At 38.7% G+C, this 22564-nt stretch overlaps 1 long non-coding RNA gene across 1 annotated transcript; it reads right to left on the bottom strand.

The window, feature by feature from the left end:
• Window positions 1-6587: 6587 nt before the first annotated feature.
• Window positions 6588-19616, bottom strand: LOC111932733 (uncharacterized). The gene is made up of 4 exons (XR_002866275.2): window positions 19494-19616; window positions 18710-18858; window positions 16068-16169; window positions 6588-6690 (listed from the first exon to the last, which is right to left on the bottom strand). It is a non-coding gene; the product is annotated as an uncharacterized LOC111932733 (long non-coding RNA).
• Between the last annotated feature and the right edge of the window lie 2948 nt (window positions 19617-22564).

The following is a 22564-nucleotide window of genomic DNA, read 5'->3' as shown; positions in this document are numbered from 1 at the left end:
GTGAGCTTTCACTGCTGTCTTTCCTTTAGTCAAAATGCTTATGGGGTCTATTTTTCCAAAGCTACTGAGAACTCAATTATCCTTGAGACAACTTCCCTTCTGTCAAGTTTGGTTGACACTGGTCAGTGGGTTTGAAAATTATTAGACGAGACATTTAGACAGTCATACACAAACAAATGCAAAAATATTGCTATAAAAGCAGGCTAAAAGTATTTTCCAAAAAAACTATTTTATCTTTTTATGTTCAGTTTCATGCACAGGGAAATATATGACAGCTGGATCCTTGTAATACGGAAATCCTAAGGAACAAGTTGGATTGCTGTTTAAGACTCAAGAGTCTCAGTGGAAAGAATAACAACACATGATTTCCTAGTAGCTGAAAGTGTTTTGGCAAACAATGACCCTTGCAAATCTTCACAAAACAGCACCAAATGTACTCATGCTAACAAAAATCAACATCGCACTAAAATAAATGGAAAGTGAAGGTAGCAGACAGAGCTCACAAGATCAGATAAGGACTACAGGGCTCAGCCCAGCAGTATTTGAACTGATCTCCACTTTCAAGACACTGGTAATCTGTTCAACTCACTAACTTATTGTTTCCACCTATTTGGGTCAGATAAAATAACATGCAATTTTGGATTAAACATAAAAGTGCAGATAAGCTGCCCTATTTTTATTTATCCCTTTACTTTTTATATCTATACAACTTCGCAGTACCCAGAGTTTACAGTTTGCTAAATAAAGTGCTTGAAGTTAGGGGATTTTTAATGAATGTCACAGTTTTTAATGCATAAATTAACCTCTTATTTGAAAAATAGACCACTGTAATATTTAAAGACATAAAAATTACTTTTGTGACACAGGTAATATCTTTCTGTGTATCCATTTATGGGAAAAAAAATCACAAATGAAGAGATTAACCTGGACACTGAGGACACATTTAACATAAGCCTTCCCCAGGCTCGTCATTACCTGTATGGCACTGCTGACCTTGAAAAGCTTTCATGTTCACCAAAGAAGGATGTAGAGACCTAGGACACAGAACGAAAAAAAATATGCATTGCCATGCAGACTGTGCTCATCACTTTGGGATTATCACATACTCACGTCATGATTTATCACATATTTCAACTTTAAAATTACATTTTCAATTTTTCTCTCAATAATTAATTTATTCAGCAGCCTAAATCAGAACAAATAAACAAAGCATTTCTATGAATTCAAGGAGTATTTCTATGACACGAGCAGCTGCGATAAAAATATTCGGTACTTGACCTCTTATGACAGAGAAAGTCACAGACTGAAAGGCATGTTCCATCCCCACCTTCTGAAGAGAAGTTACTCCAGCAGCAGCAGAATGCTGCAGAAGACCCAGCAGAAGGTCAGGGAGGGACAGGCTGGGGCTCCTGTGGTGAGCAGGGAGGAGCCTTGTTCAGCGCTGGGCGCCTGAGATGCCACGGTGTCACCTCTGCGGGGGCATGAGCTGGTCATTGGACAAATGCACCCTGTAAGAGGGAGACAGCCCTCTGGCAGCAGTTTCCATGCCCAGAACAATCTCACAAGCTTCTACAGGCTGAGGGCTTACTTTTCACTAAGATGCATAAGTAAGCACTAAGTAACCCATTTTTAACAGCAGAGCAAATATATGTTATGAGCCTCAATCTAATATCACAGAGACAGAAACTCTGTGGGTTTTATTATTTGCAGGTTAACAGTGGTTTCTGAAATGTGACAGTGGATACAGTTAAAATCAGACAAAAAATTCTCATCACAACATCTGTAAAACTTTGTGTTTTAACTCAGGATTAGGCTTCACTTGTACCGAATCAGCAGAGTGTACCAGGTCTCCATGGCTTGCACCCCTGGAAACCTACCTTTTAGAGAAAAAAAACATTAGCAAGACAAATATGACGTGGAAAATAAAATAAACATATATTGCATAGAATGACAATTTAATCAGATGAATAAGCAAACTCAGCAAACTCAGACATAACTTATCAGTAGCTAACATTTCTCTTTGATCTCCATGATTAATTTTCTTGTACAACAACAATCATATGACATCTCATTTTTTAATTTAAAGGTCATTTTTCCTGTGCCTTCTTCTATAATGTGTTATTTTAATTTCATTCACTCTGGTTAAAATTGAAGTGTATGCTTTCAAAACCCAGCCAGATTTGCATTCCAAAACTGATCTGCATTCTTGTAAAACTCTTCATTTAGCTGTATCCAACAGTTTGGGCTGGCTGAAATCAGAAGGTACAGTTAGTTCTACAATTCAAATAGTCAAAAGCAGAAATACTTGATAATTTTATCTCCAGCCTCACTGTGACAAGACAACAAAAACCTGCTCTCTCTGGATGTGGGGGCAGGAAAAAATGATCACATTAAAGTTTTTTTTGTATTAGTTTTTAAGCTGTGAAACACCCAACAAAAAAGTTAGAGCACTAAAGGACAGCAAAGGCAAAAACGGCAGCACATGTAGTGCTCTCCCAGGAGCTGCCTGTGCCAGGCTCTCCTCAGCAGCCTGCAGTTACCCTCAGTTCATTCTGGTCAGGTCTTTTCCTGAAAGAGAGTTTTTCTTTCAGTATTTATGTAGTGCAGCAGGCAACTGTTTACCTCAGAGGCATAAAAGTAAATCCAGATGTGTTTGATCCATAGTGCCACAGCAGCTCTGTTGCCTATGGAAACAAAGGTTCCTTTCAGGGAGTTCACATAACAGGCCCTGTGACCCAAGGGACCCATCAATTTCAGCCACTGGATTATTTGTAGGTATTTTGCTAAGATACATATATAGATAGATATAGATATATATCTAGTATACATGGTACAAAATGTTGTCTCTGTAATAGTCCAATATGATCAAATGGGACAGTTCCTGAGACTCATATTGATTTTATGTTATTTTATTTAAACAACATAATCCCCTTTTAAACAAATTTATAGTTAAAAAGTAATAAGTGTTCAAGCTATAAGCATTTTTTTTCCCTCCACCATTCACCATGCAGGTTGAGTACTTTGTGGACAGCAGCTTGACAAATCTGTTTCACGCTTACTCACAAATTCAGCTTTTGAAGATGACCCTGAGCATGGAGTTTATGGATGCTGCAGAGAATGGATAACATCCCAGAAGCACCTTGTTAAAGGTTTCCTTTGAAAAAAAACACTTATTTGCGAATATGTTATAAGTTCCTAAGTGCCATTCCTGTGCGGAGACCTCTGCACGTTTTGCAGAAAACTGATCAAGTGTGACACATTTCAACAGATCCCAGTGCAATGTTTGCTACAGCCCTTTCCCAGTGAGAACCTGAGGTGATAAAAAGGAACATGGGCAGACCTGGGACCTGAATGCAAAGTCCATGATATTTTCCTCCACATGTAATGCAGTAATTGGGTCTTCAACTGTAGACATTGGCAGCATCAGTGCTCAGAGTATAGCTCAACATCTCCTTCCTCTTTACTGAAATCATTAAGGATTATATTCACAAAATTCATACCTAACATGACTTTCCTTAAAGACATCCTGCATGATCTTCAGATTTCAATTCAAGAAGGCAATTAGCAGCTAAGAGCACCTTATTAAATCTGCTTTTAATTATAATTCACCAATGTTTATAGCTCGCTTATAATTTTTGCATATGATTACATTATTAGGGATCAAAATGAGTGAACAAAGCATTAGTTTATGTGCAGTGATAATGTTTCATAGAAAATTAAAAAAAAACAATTTAAACTCATTTAAGCAGGAATATTATTCTCCATTAGGAATCTAGGGCCAAAAATGCCTTGAAAATATCATCTGTATAAATATTCATGTACCTGTGAACAGATAACTTCAGAAGCAGATTTGACAGAAACAAAGAATAGCTTCTTCACATTGCAGTAGATGACTAAGATCATTTGAATGATTTATTGATAAGCCAATGTACAAAATAAATACAAAGAGAATGGGCTGGACTTGTTGTTACCAAAAAAGTCATTACAAGGCTGCCTAGCATGTGAATTAATAAATATAAGAGTAGTGTGGGTAGGCTTGTATTACAAATAAGTCAAACATAATACGAGAAAGACATCAATAATCCTTGATTCCCATTACTTTTCTACTTTTTTGTGGGGGGATTTTTATTTGCATGGGGTTTTGGTTTGGTTTAGTTTTTTTTAATAACTGTAAGTTGTGGGTATATCCAAGCCAATAGGCACTAATGTCATAACCACCACATGGGGGGCAATATAGATGCTGATCCCATCACCCTCCCTGTGTACAGTGGAATTCACATGAATAACCCCACTGAAAACAGAAGGATGATTTGTGCACTAGGTGCTATTTAGAGGAAGGGTAGAAGGTTAGAGGCAGATGAACCAAGCTTTTTAGTTGATAAACTCATTTCTTCCTGGGGGAGGGCATAGGGAACTTTTGGTAGGCATCTAAACTCAGTTACCAGAGGGTACCAACATTCTCCTACTGTAAAAGTCTAGATACTCCAGCACTTATTCAAACAGTCAAAAGCCCCACAGTATCATCAGCAGCTGCTCAAGTTGTCATAGCTTTAAGAAACACAGGCCAAATCTCATTCTGCAGATCTCCAAGCTGAGGCATTTTGAGGCCTTTTTCTTTCAGGACCCTGCCTGAAGCTGTGCCAGCCTGGGACTGCCCTGGAGCTGGGCTGCTTATCAGTGTGTAACCCACAGACACTTTGCACTGAAGAGCAGAAACATAGAGCAGTGCATCCAGGAGATACACATTTTTCCTAAAACCCTGTGCACAAGGCTGTGCCAGTTACTTTTCCTAGGTTAGTCTAATTTGGAATATCCTTTCTGCTCTATGACCCAGCAAGACTGGGTTCAGCACTAAAATCTTACTATCTAAAAATCCAGATGCATATATTCCTTTAATCCTTTTTTCATTCTGAACAGACAATAAACTAAAACACAATGTGGCCACCAAGTATTCACAGTACTTAACAGGTGGAAATTTTGGGGCTTCTAGTAGATATACTTAGCAAAGCAAGGAAAAACTCTGACCTAGTTTAACCTTAAAATATTGTTCCTAGATTGTTAGTCTACTTAAACTCTTGGGATTTCTCTTATGAAGTAGACAACAGAGCAGAAAAAATGTTGCTTTCTAAACTATGCAAACTATGTCCTATACTTTATTGCACCATCCAAGACCATCCTTAATGTTATCATTTAAATTATGTTCAGAATAGCTGACATTGCAATAGTTATGTAATAAATGCATCATCCTATCAATGTAAAAAATAGGAGACAGAAGCCTTAAATAAAGGATGAGCATCAGGTGAACACTTTCAAATAGATGGGAGCATTCAACTTCAGGACAGAACTCTTAAAAGAGTTAGAATAGGGGAAGACATTTAAAAGAAAGCCCAGCATTAGCTTCAAAGCTCAATATTATTCTATGTTGTGTGCTTTTTTTTAAGCTTCAGCCTTTGATAAGAGGGGGTTGAACAAGAGAAAAAAATTAGCTGCAAAAGCAGGCACATTTGACAACTTTGGCAGCACATGAATAGAACTTAGAGTATTATATGTAGCTTAAAAGATAAAAAAAAAAATAACAGCCTTCCTCTTAATTAGAGAAGCCATATGCTCTATGAAATAAATCCTGGTAGCTTGTAATTACAACCTTATTTTTAAACAGATCCTTTTAATTCTATTATATTTTGTATTTCTGATTTATTTACTAAAATATTCAGATCACAGAGTTGTTATGCAAAAGTTCACTTCACAGTTGAAAGAATAGCATGGCAATAATATTGCTACATCTCTTCCTACAAACAGGAGGTGATAAACAGGGGTCTACATGCTAAAGATTATTTTCTTCTCTACAGGAAAAGTAAGAAAATAAAGAAGGAAAAAACAACATCTGCCATAGTGAGTTTGTCTTGCTCAGTATTCTGCCTGTATGGATATGATATTTAACAGTGTTCAAATTAAAATCGGCCTGCAGTACTGCCTACCAGCAGGCCACATGGGACATCTAATCCAAGCACCTATCACACCTTAGTTTCAGGATTACTCTTAATTTTGCTTTTGAAATGGGAATGGACATTACTTTCTGAGTAACTGTTTTCCTGAATAACATAAACTTTTGACTCATGTTTGACACTGAAAAATTTAACTGTGCTTCTCCATGTTAAATAAAAATATCTTTTAAACAATATTCATCCAGAGACTCTACAAAAGATCACTGCCATCCTCAGCACTTCTAGTCACTCGTAATAAGATGGTTTCATATAAGGAGCCATCAGTCAGTTTTATAGATGCAGGTATGTTTCTATAACTATATAATAGGTATCATTCACAAGCATAAATCACAGGTTTTCTAGGTGCCAGACTTCCAACACAAAGAAGTTCAGCCTATAAAAACATGAATCAGCCCATGCACATGTCAAAAACTCAATTCCCTTGAGAACAAAATTTCTTGCTAAGAAATTTAAGGTAAAATAATTAAATTCAAGACAGAAATTTGACTGTACTTTCAGTAGTGTGAGGCTGAGGTCTGTTTCCTTATTAACCTGTCAGGTTGGGATTTTACATTTCCATTGCTGGTTGGTGCTGACCCTCACCTGTAGCCACTGCCCATCCTGCAATTCAGTGCATCTTGCTTCCCTTCAAGCATTAACAGCAAGCAGCTGAAACAGGCTGGTGCCAGTTTTGCTGTTCAGATTGCTGAGCAAAAAGGACAGGAAATCATTATAGTCAAAGCATTTCTAACAAAGGTCACTTTAATACAAAATTACATCAATCACCTTGAAAACAAAAAGCACATTTCAATTGATGTCATTCGTTCATGGGGCTAATACCAGCTTTAGTTTTAAAAATTTGGCTGGTTCTGAAGAAAAAATCATTAAAAATTAAGTGTCTTTCAAGAGAGATTTAAGTTATGTGTGAGAAGATAAAATTGCATGAGTTGTTTCATATGATAACCTGAATGGCTGTTTCAAAACTTTTTTTCTGAAGACATCACTATGACAGCAGCTTTAATGTAAAAGAATCATCTAGAGAAGAAGACTCTGGATAAAGCATTTCTCAGGATTTATCCTGGTCTGGTTACATGCACCACAGAATCCAGGCCTTCATCTCACAAATGTAGCATTATACAAGTGAAATAAGCCAGAATTTTTGTACCTGTAAATCATAGCACAAGCACACATTTGGATCTATTAGACACACTAGATGAGGTATCTGACTTTGTATAAAACTTTCGCAGTCAATTTTGACATGGGCACATTGTAAAAATAGCTTTAACACAGCAGATGAAGCTTTATACGCCTAAAACTTTTTACTAGGAAATGCTAAATGAATTTGCAGGTGTAAATGAGGTCCAAGCTTTCAGACATTAACACTCATGTGATGCTAAATTCAACAATTAAATTTTCAGTGGTAGGAGATTATGCCCATACATCTTACTTCAGACCATAAATGACTTATCTATATCAGAGTACATAAGCATGTGCTTAGAAGTCTGCTTTTCAAAGGAACTGAATGACTTAACCACATGTAAATTTATTTGCTGAAGAAAAATGTGTGGATAGTTTGAAGACAGTGATTTTGTCTATGGTGGTATTGTGGAATTCAATTCTACATACACACAAATTCCTATCCAATGTTTTATGTTTAATCGTCACATTTATATATAATTAACAGACATACAAAAACCATGGACAAACAATATAATTATACATAATTTTACAACACAGAGTAAACAGGCAATCTCTGCAGTTTTATCCTGCATTAAAAATTATCTAGTATCTGCAGCATGTCTTCCAGTGGGATTAATCCACTGCACAATTTTAATTCCAGTGAAGGTTTTTTCAAGGCTAAGGACTATCCCTGTAAACTCATATGTAAGCTGCAATTTTAAAAACAATTCCCCAAATATTTTAATTTTGATTTATCCACAACACATCTGTGTACAGATCTGTAGATAGTATATTCAAGCTCTATAATTTCAAATCATACTGCTTTGAAAAGGCTGGTAAAAAATTGAATGTCATTTGATTGTTATTCTGCTTAGGAGAGACTACAAATGAAGGATCAGTGAGGGAGCAGAGAAAAACTCCAGTGAGAAATAGGATGAAAACAAAGCTGAGAATGTGAAGAATGAACAACTGAGTGTGAAAGAGAAGCACAGAGGGAGAATATAAAATTCTCATACACTGGAATTCAAGGGACAAGAAGCTTACACGGGCCACTGAGCTGTGCCATCCTCACTTTTCAAGGGTTAGTAAACTCACTCAATGGTAACCTGGCACAGAGCTTGCTTCAGCAGGAGGTTCACTGGAGAAAAGTTTCCTACATCAAAATAATGGCTCCCAAACTGCAGCTAATATCTAAAATACAATTCTGCAGCCCCTGAAAACTGCCACCCCCATCCTTGTGTATCCTCCTGTCAGTGTTCCCAATCTGCTATGCCCAAAACCCCCTAAAATTTCAGTCCCTTTAAAAGCAATGAAGCCTTTCTAAGCTGCAGCCCTCCCCAGAAGAGACATCTGAGATGCTGAGCTTGCTGCTGGAGAGGCCATGAACTCCCTGGGAGGTTTCTGCCCTGCTGTGTTAGAGCCACTCTCCTGGCAGACATGGTGCCACCCCAAAGGGATGCAGACTCTGCTGCTCCCTGGCCCTGGAGACATCGTGGCCACAGAGCCACAATGGCGGGGTCTGAATTTTTCTCTTTCCAGTTTTTCAAGTCATGGTTTCTAAAGGTGGCAATGGTAATTAGTCCTAAATGCTTTATGTGCCATAGAGAAATGTAGGAGAATAGGTCCAGCAGGCAACTTTTTTAAAATCTCTGCCAACACTTTGATCACAGAACGAATTGTCTGGAATACTGTGAACTCTTTACTTATTAAAATGAAACTGGGGTGTCGTATCAATGAAATATATTTTATTGTGTTCTGTCAATGAGACATATGCTATTATATTATCAAGGTACCAATTCAGACTATAAAATCAGCTTTCCATTTCTCTTAATGAGAGACTGTACCAAAAGTAAATTACATGAGTTTTCATCACTGTACTCTTAATAAAAATAGGACATTTTGGCTCTTTTTGTTAAAGAGAAAGCTAATATAGTATTTATGAAGTCTGTGCAGTGAGCAGTTAAGGACTAATACTGAATATCCAAAATGCTAGAGGATCTTTAGTCAAAACGGAGCATGACAATATGAGACACAAAGCATTTTGTCAAGAAAAAGAAAAAATAGTAATAGGAAAAAAGAGGAGTGGTTATTATAGGATAGTGGTTATTATAGGAAGAATGAAATGCTATAGATGGTGAAAGAGAACTAGCATTTCCAGAAATGTAAATGGGGTGCATTTTTTAGAAAAGAAGATGCCTTCTAGACTTTAGTTGTGTTTTCAGGAGATGAAAGAAACAAACTTCTACATCTCCAAAGAGACAGTAAATTTAGACACTGAAAAATCGCCACAGCATTTGAAAATAAATGGGATCTTATTTTTTAACCATAAAACTATGAACTGCCTCTTTTATTATTTAAGGGGTCTTGCTTTTCTCTTCTATCAAGAAGACTTCAAGGTCAAAATGTCTGTATACTTAATGCCACTTTAGGTGCCAATGAAAGGAGATTACAAGAAAAATGAGAGCCCTGGGGCTTGCCAGGCCTTTCTGGGATAAATGCACCTGGTAAAGTCAAGGTTATATAAATGAAGAGAATCCATCATCTGATGTTGTTGTTGGGGGACTATTTACATTTAAAGAAAAAGGAAGTAAATTAATAATAAAAAATAGTGAAATGTCCAAAGATTGCATGAAAAAGACAGTTTCACATTGCAGTATGTGCAATAGTAAGTCATAAATTCTTCTTTTAAGTGAGGACTGAAGCAATTGTTAGGGGAACAGAGGCAGTCATAGTTTGGTAGAAACTCCAAATTATCCTAAACCCTTTTCAAATTGTCATAGTCTGCTCCCTGGAAACTTAGGGACCTGCTGAAGGTAGACCAAAATTGCAAAGAACTTGGTTGGAATCCAAAAATGTAGGAGAAATTTGCCGACATCTGAAAAACACAAATTTTACCTGTAATAATATCAGAAAAATGTACTAAAGTGTAACACCCAAGGAAGCGTTTTAAGGACAATATTTAAAATGTTTACCATCAAGAGAAACACGGACATGAAGAGAGGTTTCCATGCCATGAAATTTCAGCTTTCTGTAATACTTGTGATCAGCAGTCTTGCCCAGAAAGAGTCTGTAAGGGTTGTTCTCTTGATTTACTGCAGAATAGCCAAATAGATTCCCAAGGTCTCCACAAGATCTATTTTCCTCAAGGACAGGGGGATTTACTTTTTTTCCCCTTCTTTCTGTCTCAGCCTTATCACATTGTTGAAGATGCAGCTTCATGTCTTACAGGTAGGGTATTGTCCTATCTTATTATAATCAGAAGCTCAACCTGCTGCACAGCTGATTTACTCTGCTAGGTGCAAATGCTGCATTAAACTCAGCAAATGCAGTTCAGCAGACAGTGCAGATGTTAAACCATTTATTTGCCTTTCCCCTATACCTTGATGGAAGTAAAGGAAGGTTTCCTGAGAAGTTCAAGGTCTAAAGGGCATTTTTTCCATGCATTTACTATCCTTAGCGTTCAGATTTGGAGCAACATCCCTCTTTGGTACAGAGATCTAAATGATGCAGACAAGTACATCCAAGAGGGAATTTCTACTCTAGAATTTACATCAAATTTCATTGTTAATTGAAAAGATCATGCCTTTGCTTAGAGATACATACTGCTTTAATGGAGGCTGTGCATTTAGCAAGGCAAAGGACTGAGGCAGGTGTCGGGAAACAGTTTGTACACTTTTTTCCAGGAGTAAAAGCTGTCAGGAATGGTAGAAAAGTAAGGAAGAGCTTTCTTTCCATTTGCAAGGGAACTTAAGTGAGTAAAGACTCTGAGACAAGTCATAAAGGGAAAGAGTGGAGAGACAAGCTGGCCAGTTGGTTAAGTGAGCAGAGTTTGACGATTGGTCCAGAAGGACAAATGGCTTTAGAGTTAAAAAATTTTCTCTGTCAGATGAGAGCTCCATACACTAGTGTAAGTGAAGGGCTTTGCAAGAACATCCACAAATAAAAAATAGTTACGGTGCCAATTTCTTATAATGCTACTGTGGCATCCACCTTCCACTACGGAACATGCAGCTCTCTTGTCCACAAAACTTCCCTTGAAATCTTTTGACCTTCATGCATCTTCCCTGGAAGAAAAAGTGCAGACAACGTAGTTCCTGCCAAAATATTATCCTCTGGTGTTTGCTGTCTTAACCATACAGCATCAGAAAAGCAAAATCAGCAGCTGCAGGTGTTAAAAGACATATTTTAGGAACAGAATTCTACATTCGGGAGAGGTAACGCCCTTCACTTCCAGAATGCCCCTCATTATTAGGCAGTGACTCTACTGCAAACACTTACCTTGGCTCCAGTCTCATTCCTCTCCTGTGTACTTTGTAGATTGCCCTGTTCTTTACTAATCTCAGACTGAGCACTTCACCACCACCAAGAGCTAGAGAGGGGCTCTGCAGCACCAAGAGGAACTAATATTTGTCCTTACTTTCAGAAACAGCTTAAGGCCTATAGCCAACTTATTTTGCACATAAACTCTGCAAGATTTCCTGCTACATTCTTATTTCTGTAAATTTAAGATGTGCCTTCTTACATAAGGACTAGAGGACTAAGCTGGTATTTTGATACCAAAGTGCTCCAGAAATGTGGACCTCGAAAGTCATAGAAGTAGCCAGAAAATTAGATTTCAGGGACATGCTGAGATTGAGTCCACCAAAGTCCATGAAAAATCTTTTTCATTTTTTAAACCACTGTAGTTTGGATCAAAATTTCAATCAAGTTTCATGATCTGGCCTTGAGGATGCCTGGTGTGATTCATATACACAAGCAGATGTAGAATCTATGTTGTACAAGTTTCTAGGATAAGAAGGAAGGTATTCACAGCTGAAAGCTGCAGTCTTACTTCAGCTCTGGGAATGCTTAAACTGCAGAGCCAAGGCTCCCCATCCTGCCTATGGTTTGCTTCTGGCTTTATCTTGATTTATATAAACATTTGTGAAGCATTATTAATGTCACAAGAGGCAGACCTGTCAACTAGAATAACACTCTTGGAAAATTTGCTCCCACCTACTTTCCCTTTCAGGTTCATCAGATCTGGCATTTGTGTCTGGAGTTACCCAATGGCAGATAAGAAGCATGAGAAAAACACATTGTCATTAATTACAGGGCAAACAAGAGCAGCTAAGCACAAGGAGCTTGGGTAAAACCAACAACCCTTCACAGAAGTACCCCACTGTATTCATCTGCTAACTCCAATCACAGCTGAAAGCAGATTGCAGGGCTTTTCTATTACATTGGAAAGGCAAGTACAGAATATGGTTTCTTTCCTAGCATTATTCCCCCTGCAAAATCAATACTCCTGGATATGGTTTTAGGCATTTTCCAGGGGAGATGCAGGGAGTCCCGCAGGGGAAGCTTGGCACATGCAGTAATGTTTGCAAGGTCATCACCCTGTACTTTTAACATATTCCAGGAAGGTTAATGTGCTATTGTACAAGATCCAGGACAAGGCCTATGAATCACTGGACTCCTTCTCAAACCCCAGCTGCACAGAAAAACACATTTAAGGCACAAACTGGTTATAGTGATATATCTCTTCTAGAATAAAAATATATAAATATTCTTTTCTGTGAGGAGGTAATGTGAAAGGCTAAAACCCATACACATACCTCCAAGTAACCCATAAGTACTATATTTGTAAAAAAATGGAAGATTTGAATTTGCATGAATAATTACTAATAAAATATCTGGGATATTTTTAGAGATAAAGCCACTTGATAGAATGTTGATTTTGTGGCCACCTTGAGCTGAGATAAGCCTGTTTTCCTGGAGGTGATTTGTCATGGCAGAGACGGTATTTTCTATTCTTAGAAGTTGCCTCCTTATAAGAACCATAAAAACAAATTAATCAATTGATTTTAACTGCACTGCAATTAGATATTGATTTATTGGCACTCAGGGATAGTTATTAACCTGATATTAAAAAAATGTTATTCCATGCAACTAAATTGAAGCAGGAAAACTGTGATCTAGAAGTAATCCAGATTCCACAGTATCAAATCTTATGCTCTACGTCTTCATGTTTATATCTATAGCAACAAGATAGAGGTTTTAGATTATTTTTTAATTATTTTTTTTTGATAGAGAGACTCCTTGGATAGAGGATCCTCAAAGAGGAAAAAAAATTAGACAGGGAAAGCAAATGAGTCATAAGGGCATGATTTCATTTGGAAGAGGTCATGCAAGATTAGTATCCTGGGCTGCCCAAAGCTAAAATTTAACTATCATAACTGAGAGCATCAAGTTTGAAAAGGATGAATGTGTGAGAAAGCGCAGGAGGGGGTTTCTTTCATTTTCTCTGCTTTTGGGAAGAGGGATGTGTGAGGAGAATACAAATCCACTGATTCATACCTATCTATTAGTCATACCTCTGTTGTGCTGGTTGCTTATTCTGTAGACATTCTCTGTTGTATAAATAAGGTGCACTGCCGCAGGGCTTAATATAGTATGTCTTTATACCTTTGTTTTTCTAGTTTTGTTTCTAACCCCTGATCATTCTGCACTTTCTTTCACATACTTTGTAATTCAGCTGAAGAATTTTGTAATAGAAAGTTTGTGCCATTTACTAGTACTTTCCAACTAAAAATTGCTGGATTGTTAAGCACTGTATGGCCATCCATTACCTAAAGAAAAAGATCTTTATCATGTTTTAGAGCATAAATATTTTCAATGAATGCAATATTTTAAGAAATACCTTTTTAAAAATAATCTATTGTATGGAGAGGAAGGGAGGGAGGGAGGGAGGGAGGGAGGGAGGAAGGGAGGGAGGGAGGGAGGGAGGGAGGGAGGGAGGGAGGGAGGGAGGGAGGGAGGGAGGAAGGAAGGAAGGAAGGAAGGAAGGAAGGAAGGAAGGAAGGAAGGAAGGAAGGAAGGAAGGAAGGAAGGAAGGAAGGAAGGAAGGAAGGAAGGAAGGAAGGAAGGAAGGAAGGAAGGAAGGAAGGAAGGAAGTGGCGGAAGGAAGGAAGTGGCGGAAGGAAGGAAGTGGCGGAAGGAAGGAAGTGGCGGAAGGAAGGAAGTGGCGGAAGGAAGGAAGGAAGGAAGTGGCGGAAGGAAGGAAGTGGCGGAAGGAAGGAAGGAAGTGGCGGAAGGAAGGAAGGAAGGAAGGAAGGAAGGAAGGAAGGAAGGAAGGAAGGAAGGAAGGAAGGAAGGAAGGAAGGAAGGAAGGAAGGAAGGAAGGAAGGAAGGAAGGAAGGAAGGAAGGAAGGAAGGAAGGAAGGAAGGAAGGAAGGAAGGAAGGAAGGAAGGAAGGAAGGAAGGAAGGAAGGAAGGAAGGAAGGAAGGAAGGAAGGAAGGAAGGAAGGAAGGAAGGAAGGAAGGAAGTGGCGGAAGGAAGTGGCGGAAGGAAGGAAGGAAGGAAGGAAGGAAGGAAGGAAGGAAGGAAGGAAGGAAGGAAGGAAGGAAGGAAGGAAGGAAGGAAGGAAGGAAGGAAGGAAGGAAGGAAGGAAGGAAGGAAGGAAGGAAGGAAGGAAGGAAGGAAGGAAGTGGCGGAAGGAAGGAAGTGGCGGAAGGAAGGAAGTGGCGGAAGGAAGTGGCGGAAGGAAGGAAGGAAGTGGCGGAAGGAAGGAAGGAAGTGGCGGAAGGAAGGAAGGAAGTGGCGGAAGGAAGGAAGGAAGTGGCGGAAGGAAGTGGCGGAAGGAAGGAAGGAAGTGGCGGAAGGAAGTGGCGGAAGGAAGTGGCGGAAGGAAGTGGCGGAAGGAAGTGGCGGAAGGAAGTGGCGGAAGGAAGTGGCGGAAGGAAGTGGCGGAAGGAAGGAAGGAAGGAAGGAAGGAAGGAAGGAAGGAAGGAAGGAAGGAAGGAAGGAAGGAAGGAAGGAAGGAAGGAAGGAAGGAAGGAAGGAAGGAAGGAAGGAAGGAAGGAAGGAAGGAAGGAAGGAAGGAAGGAAGGAAGGAAGGAAGGAAGGAAGGAAGGAAGGAAGGAAGGAAGGAAGGAAGGAAGGAAGGAAGGAAGGAAGGAAGGAAGGAAGGAAGGAAGGAAGGAAGTGGCGGAAGGAAGGAAGTGGCGGAAGGAAGGAAGTGGCGGAAGGAAGGAAGTGGCGGAAGGAAGGAAGGAAGGAAGGAAGGAAGGAAGGAAGGAAGGAAGGAAGGAAGGAAGGAAGGAAGGAAGGAAGGAAGGAAGGAAGGAAGGAAGGAAGGAAGGAAGGAAGGAAGGAAGGAAGGAAGGAAGGAAGGAAGGAAGGAAGGAAGGAAGGAAGGAAGGAAGGAAGGAAGGAAGGAAGGAAGGAAGGAAGGAAGGAAGGAAGGAAGGAAGGAAGGAAGGAAGGAAGGAAGGAAGGAAGGAAGGAAGGAAGGAAGGAAGGAAGGAAGGAAGGAAGGAAGGTTGGTTGAGTAAGATGAAACAAGGTTTTAAAACAACAAATTTTAACATTTTTTTCCCCTTTGAACAACTAGTTTAAGGAAACGTATTGGCTTGGCTGCAGTTTTTGATGTAAAAACACCGTTTTGAATTAGGCTAAAAGATATGCCATGTGAGCTTCAAAGAAAATATTGGAGAGAACCATACAGGAAAAAAATTAAAAACTTCCTTGCAGGGTTTTCTAATCTCTGTACATATATTATTTAAAGCTTTGCAAAAGACTAGTCTGCAGTGCTGAATAATTATTTTGCATGTACTAGTTCAAATATTCCCTCTTCTGTTTGCTTGTGTTTTCTATTTTGATTTGCTAGCAATTCTTTTTGAGTAAAAAGGAAAATTATATGCACTTTTTTAACCTAAAATGCAGAATTTACCATAACATTGGTATTTTTAACTATCTGTTCATACTGTATGAATGCAGAAGAAATCTGACAATTTACATAGCCAAATTCACAGTTAAAAACTCATTAGTTATGTGATTTGACAAGGAAGAGGTTTAACTGTGATATGTGACTGCACATGCATTGACTTTCACATTTCAAGTCAAGGGTAGGATAACCTCACCTGATGTGGTTTTGAACTTATCAGCTATGACTGGTGCAGAAATGCAATGCTGGTGAACCAACACTGAGCTTTCCTGACTCCAGTACACTCCATTCTTTTAACCTTGACAAAAAAAATAGAGAAACAAGAGAGTTAAAATGATAATTTGCTTCTGGAAATTATAGACCTTTTTTTTTCTTAGTAAAAACATGGGGGACAGGCATTGCTTTTTTTTTTTTTTTTAATTCTAATGAAATCTCAAAATAGTTCTTGCATAAATACTGCCAACCAATATTTCTCCAAAGCAAAACACACAAAATTCAGAAGCTGTTATTCAGGGGAAATTTGCCCTAGCTTCACTTGGATATTTGTCCCAATACAAGTCAACAGACTTTATTTAGGATTTAGCTCAGTAAACATTCACCTGATGACCAGGCAGGCCAGTTTCCTGTGTTAGGTTTATGGAGCACAAGAATAGCATGCTGATAAATAGTATGATCACATGCTTGGCTCTACCTAGTTAAAAGGAAAAATGAATATAGTACTAATCTGAAAGCGAGTTCCCTGGCTGGGAGACACATGTAAATCCTCCTCTCTCTTATGAATACTGCTCAGTTACAGCCTGCTTGGTCTGGGAGCAAGAGTAAACATCTAAACATCTGTAACACAGACCCTCTCAGTTACTAATATGAAGTAGATCTGAAATCTACAAGGCTTCCAACATCATCCCTCAGAGAAGAAGACATCACAAATTTGGCCAGACCATGACAGCACCAGCAGCATTGGGTGCTTTTGCAGAGTGGAAGCCAAAATCTTGGATTTAAAGAAAGCATCCTCCCTCTTCATCTGGTCACTTTTTCTTTTGATCTTTCATCAGGCATCAAGCTTCTCTTTATGAAACAAAAGACACATCTCTGTTGTGTTTGTCTGGTGTCTTTGGTGTGTTTAGTCACTGCCACAGAAATTGCCTATGCATTAATTCATCATGCCTCAGTCTGGTTAAGCCCATTGCATGCAAACCCAATCATCTTTTACTGCGATTCCCATTCTAGAGGGAGAAGAGCAAATGGCATTTTTTGTTTATACTTTTTTCCAAACAAATTCCTCTCCCTCATGGAAAGAGCACCTGATCTTTGGGTCTATCTCACAGAACATTCTTTGATATATTGTCTTGGCTAGAGGCATTCGACTCTCTGCCTGTTTTGCATCCCTATTTTAAAAATAAAAGGTTTTCCTATTCTTTTAATTCTCGTAACATTAATTCAAGTCTGTGTCAAACATGAATCACTGACAGATTAAAGTAAATGTGTCACAGTGAGATTACCATGAGTATAAAACGGTGCTCAGCATGTGCCGCTTCCCTTTGCTGTGGGCTCAGATGAAACTACAGGATTATAGCAATAGGCCCGGCTTGATACAAGATACAGAGCACCTTTTATTTATCCAACACAAACTAATGGGGAAAAAGATGAAGTCACATTTAAAGTTTTCTATGGTTCATTTAAATTCTATGTCTTTACTGGAGCTGGAGAAGCTTCATTTGTGGCCTGCAGTATCACCCAGGAAATATTTTAGCCTAATGAAAGCGAGGAGTGATATCTGAACTTCACCTGAGGGAGTATAAGAATAAAATTTCAATGAAATAAAATTATGAGTACTGTTAATTAATATTTGACCAGTCATTAAATAAGGAAATTTTATTTCTGAGTCCTTCAGAAGAAAAGGTATGATAAAAAAAAAATTGACCCCCCAAAAAAGAACAATGATGAAATAGCCTACCATAATTTTTGTTCAATAAATACCAAAGCTTCCTATTTAATCTTTTTTTAAAAAAATGCATTCTTGTTTGAGCAGGTTTTGATTCATTTTTTTTGTTTGTTTTGGAGAGGGATTTTATTACTTCTAGGTAAGATTATTGAAATCAGCAGAAAGAAACCCAATAATAACAAGTTCAGAATTAATTCAATCTGCTGGCATTTCAAAGTAATCAAAGCAACCAAAGCTCTGAAACTGGTACTCTAATACACCAGAACAGCCTCATCTCCTTCTATGTCCCATTCAGAATCTATAATCAGACTGTTTACTTCTGACAAAATCACCTGCATTCAAAGGAGTTATTAATATAGCTAGATTCAGAAACTTTGCAGACCAAAAGTAATCTTCATTATCAGCTGATCTATTTCATGCTTCCAGCAACATGTCAGGTGCTTCTGACACTAACTGTAAACTACTAGTCCAGGGATAATAGCTATTGACACTAGAGCTGTGAGTCCAGGATGAAAGGGCTTTTGGTGTCACACATTTGTGGTTGCAATTCACTCTGTGGTAGCTTCTTTCCACAGAGAAAATACTGGATACATTTAACCTTCCCCTATTCCTAATGCATAGAAATCAGAGAGATATTATAATTCAATTTAGTTTTAATCCATATACAATGAGGAGGAAAAAAATCCATTATAATTACAACCTATACAAGTTAGTTTTCTTTGCACTTGCACTCAATTTTCAGGGTATAAAACAATAAAAAACAATTCCTATCATCATCAAACTACACAGTGATAAGAAATATATCACTAGACAAAGACATTTGATCTGTGACTCTGAACACTGTCATTTATATGATTAAGTTTTCTTGCAGTTTTATATGTTAGCAAAATACCTACCTTTGAAAGTAAGCCTAGCAGAATCCAAAAGTATACTGAGAAGAAGATGAAAGTTTGCATGTGGCAAAACATTCAATGGAAAGGAGACACTGAGAACTCCATCCTGTGATTTGGCAGGTTGGTGGGAGGATTTTAAAAACATCCCCAGCCTATATATAGAAAACAAGAGAAAAGTATGATTTTAAGAACTCATGCAATATCTTCCCATTTTGGATCAAATTCTCCCGCAGTATACTAACTCCTTGGATTCTGTACCACCTACATTGCCTACAAGACAGGCTTTAGGCAGTTCCCTGTTGTTATGTGATGCTGTTCCATACTGCAGAGAGGTAGCTAATGAAAAATGACCTGTAAATTTCCAGTCCTTGTGCTTCACTTCTGTACTTCAAAGGTTTTCTTAACTGACTGCCTTACAGAACAAGGTGGTGTTCAGAAGGAGCAGCACAAGAAATCGTGATTGCTCATGAGCTGCTTGGGTCATTATGGAGGATTCCCTATGCTGCCGAAAGAGAAACCCACACAGACTGATCTATCGGCTGACTATGGGAAAGAGGAAATTCAATTGAACAACTAATTTTGAAAAATAACATTCTTTTGAAAATTGTGGTAGTTTGGCATTTAGGGAAAGAAGTGGGAAACACCTACAGAAGTACAGAAGTGATTTCTCTGAGAGTAGCTGCTGGGAGTTTCTTCTGAACTTGAGATCAAGCCAATAGCTGGCCAGTTCTGAGAACTGACAGCATTTTGCACCACTGAAAATTAAGTTCACCTTTGTGAATACCACCTTTTAAAAACCCAAGCCCAGGAACTTCTTTCTCTTTTCTTTCTAGCTTGAAAGGTATGGGAGCTCTGGTGTGTCTGGCCCTGCGGCCTGTGCGGCCTGTGCGGCCTGTGCGGCCTGTGCGGCCTGCGCGGCCTGCGCGGCCTGTGCCGCCTGTGCGGCCTGTGCGGCCTATGTGGGGCTGGGCCAGACCCCAGCGGCTCCCGGGCAGGGGATGGAGACTGAGGGGGTTCCCCCACATCCAGGGCAGGCCGGTCTCTGCTGTGGCCCCTCCCGGGAAACCCTCCGGGTCCCATTCCAGCAGGGCGGCTGCAGCCCTTCCCAGGGGAGCCCTAGCCCCAGGCTGGACTGAGAGGCACCAGGACACCTGAAATCCAGCACCGTGACTGCCTGCTGTGGCCTGGGAAAGATTTAACCCTTTCACTACACAGATGAGACCTGAAGACCTTGATCCTTGCTCTAGGGAGAGAAAAAGACGGGAGTGATCGACGTGTGGAGAGACAAAATGAAACATCAAGCTCAGTAAAAGAAGGAGTCAAGCCTCAGATGGAAGGAGAATGAGGAGATGCTCTAATAGGCTGAAATATTCTTTTGGTAGGGTCATGGAGATGGACAATAATGTTCTGAAAAACTCCTTTAATTCATGAGAGTATGGGGGGATGAAGTATTCAAGCTGGAGATCTGAGCAAAGGAATCCATTGATGAAGCTGAGTAGATGGTGGAGTAGCTGTGATCCCATGATATGCTGGAACAGAGAGAGAAGTAAGAGTTGATGAAGACACTCTGCCCTCAAGGAAAAAAAGAGAAAACCTCTGTTCCCAGAGATGATCACAGAGACAAATGGAAAGAACCTTTCCCTTTAAATAACTCATCCTTAAAATAATACCCCTGGAGTTCATGGCCCATGGACGTATCTCTGGGAGGGCTGTGAAAATGGAAGGAAGGCACGATGGCAGAATTTCTGCCCAGGCAGCTGCCATTCGTAGAAATGAAAAGCCACAAGAAATCTCCTTCTTGTGGAGAAGCCTCCATGGCATGAGAAAACTCTTCTCCCTACAAAGACTGATGAAAGGCTGTTGTATAGCTGGTACTGCTTTAACATTCCAAATTTTGTGTCTACATTTTCAGTTGGGAAAGGAAAAGTTGGGTAGGGAGAGGAAAGGTTTCTGGAGGTTTTATTCTGGTTTCTTATTATTGTAGTCTTGTTAATAAAGTTTCTTTATTCCTTTTAAGTTTTAAGTCTGTTTTGCCCTTCTCCTAATCCATATCTCACAGAAAAAATGAGTAAGTACCTGGGTGATTTTAGCTAGTGCTAAAACCCACCACAAAAATGCATCTTCCCCTGTTTTATTTGTACTAAGGAATGGAGAGCACTTCTAAATTTTAGTTTATTAGAAAATGTATGAAGAAGGCAGTTATTTTTTTACAGCTTCCTAATGTGGATTGGATGATTGTATATTGTAGTAGTGATACAATTTAAGACCAAGGGGATTGAAAGAACTACTAACATCATAAGATAAAACATAACCATTGGCTAGAAATAAAGGCCTTTTCCATTGTGCCCTCAGAGATTATTCTGTTGGGAGTTTTCTTTCCATTTCTTCACATGTTTATGATTTCTTACTTCTCTAAATATATATACATTTTCAAAGATGTTAAGTGTGAGACTTTTCAAAATTCAGAGATTTTGTAGAAAGTATCAGGCAGGGAGAAAAGGTCCTATATTTTCTAATCAAACTCAGTGTCAGAACTCTCACTAACTTCACAAATTATCAAGTTCCATTTTCTTACTTGTTTGTCATCTGAGTGGTAGACTGATCCGAGTAGCAAAGTTGTTAGCATCATATGGTTCACTGGATAATACAGAACACTCTCTTTTGAACTTTTTTATCCTCAGCAACAGATTTAGACCCAAACATGCACAGGCTGTGCTCATCCTACTATTGTGTCCATTTTTTCATTTATTATTCCACTAGGTTCCTGTAAAACAACCTTTTGCAAGACTTATTTCTCTAAACAAAAAATCTGAACCCATTAAACCAAAGTCTTTAAGACTTTGGGATTTGAATTTCTGAGAATGAGTTCTTTTGAAAAAAGAATGTGGTGAGTTACACTTATAGAAGTGGGAAACAAATGCATCGACTCACACTTCACCAAAATAGCTATATTTTGGGTTCCAAGTGCCAAATACTGATATTTACTACTGTAATGTGTATTTACTTTATCACCCATTCCAGCCCATATGAATAGAGAATTCATTAATCCAAGTCACATAAAATGCAAACAAAGTACATTCAGAGGAAATGAGAGCATTACCATATTTAGTAGTGTTTCTTTCACAATATTTGATTAAATAAATTTTTTCTTGATAATTTTGAATTTTTTTATTTACATAATATACTCTGAGCTACTCCCCTTGTTCCAATACTGCTATGCCTAGAAACTTTTAGGGCATGAAACAAACATACTATATAAATCAAACAGAGATATTTGCTAACTTGATTTGTCTTAGAGCATTTCTTTTTCCTAAATTTGAGAAAAGGCTGGACCTTCATGAGACCTGATAGAGAACACGTTTCCATAAGGCAGCAAAGCAAGGAAAGATATTCTTTGGATATTGTCAATTGATCGAATCAGTAATGTGGTGACCCAGATAGGGCTCTATACAAACATGTCACCTATATTAAGTTTGTCACCTAGTTGGACTAGGGCTGTATTGCCCATACTGTCACAGCCAAAGAAACTCAAAAAAGGTACAAAATTCCATATTAATCTGGTCTTATTTTCAACTACTGTGGAAAAAGTCATTCACACAAAGAATATTTTTCTAGCCAAATCACTGCTGCTTGAAAACATGGAAGAGGCAGAAGTCAAGGAAGGGTGATAAAATGTGCATATTGCACAATTCCCTTCCTGCTTAGTCTTAGATAAGATCAAATATTGAATACTACCTTTAAACAGACATGAAATATTGTAGGCAACAATAAATACAGAAGCATTATCATATAGCCCAATAATGTTTATCATAATTTTTATTGTTCAAGTAGGTTATTTAAAGTTCAAATGCATCCAAA

This window comes from Cyanistes caeruleus, chromosome 9 (genome assembly GCF_971803275.1).
Source record: "Cyanistes caeruleus chromosome 9, bCyaCae1.hap1.1, whole genome shotgun sequence".
NCBI classification, from domain to species: Eukaryota; Metazoa; Chordata; class Aves; order Passeriformes; family Paridae; genus Cyanistes; species Cyanistes caeruleus.
Note: the sequence above shows the minus strand (reverse complement) of the source record. Positions and strands in the feature narration are given on the sequence as shown.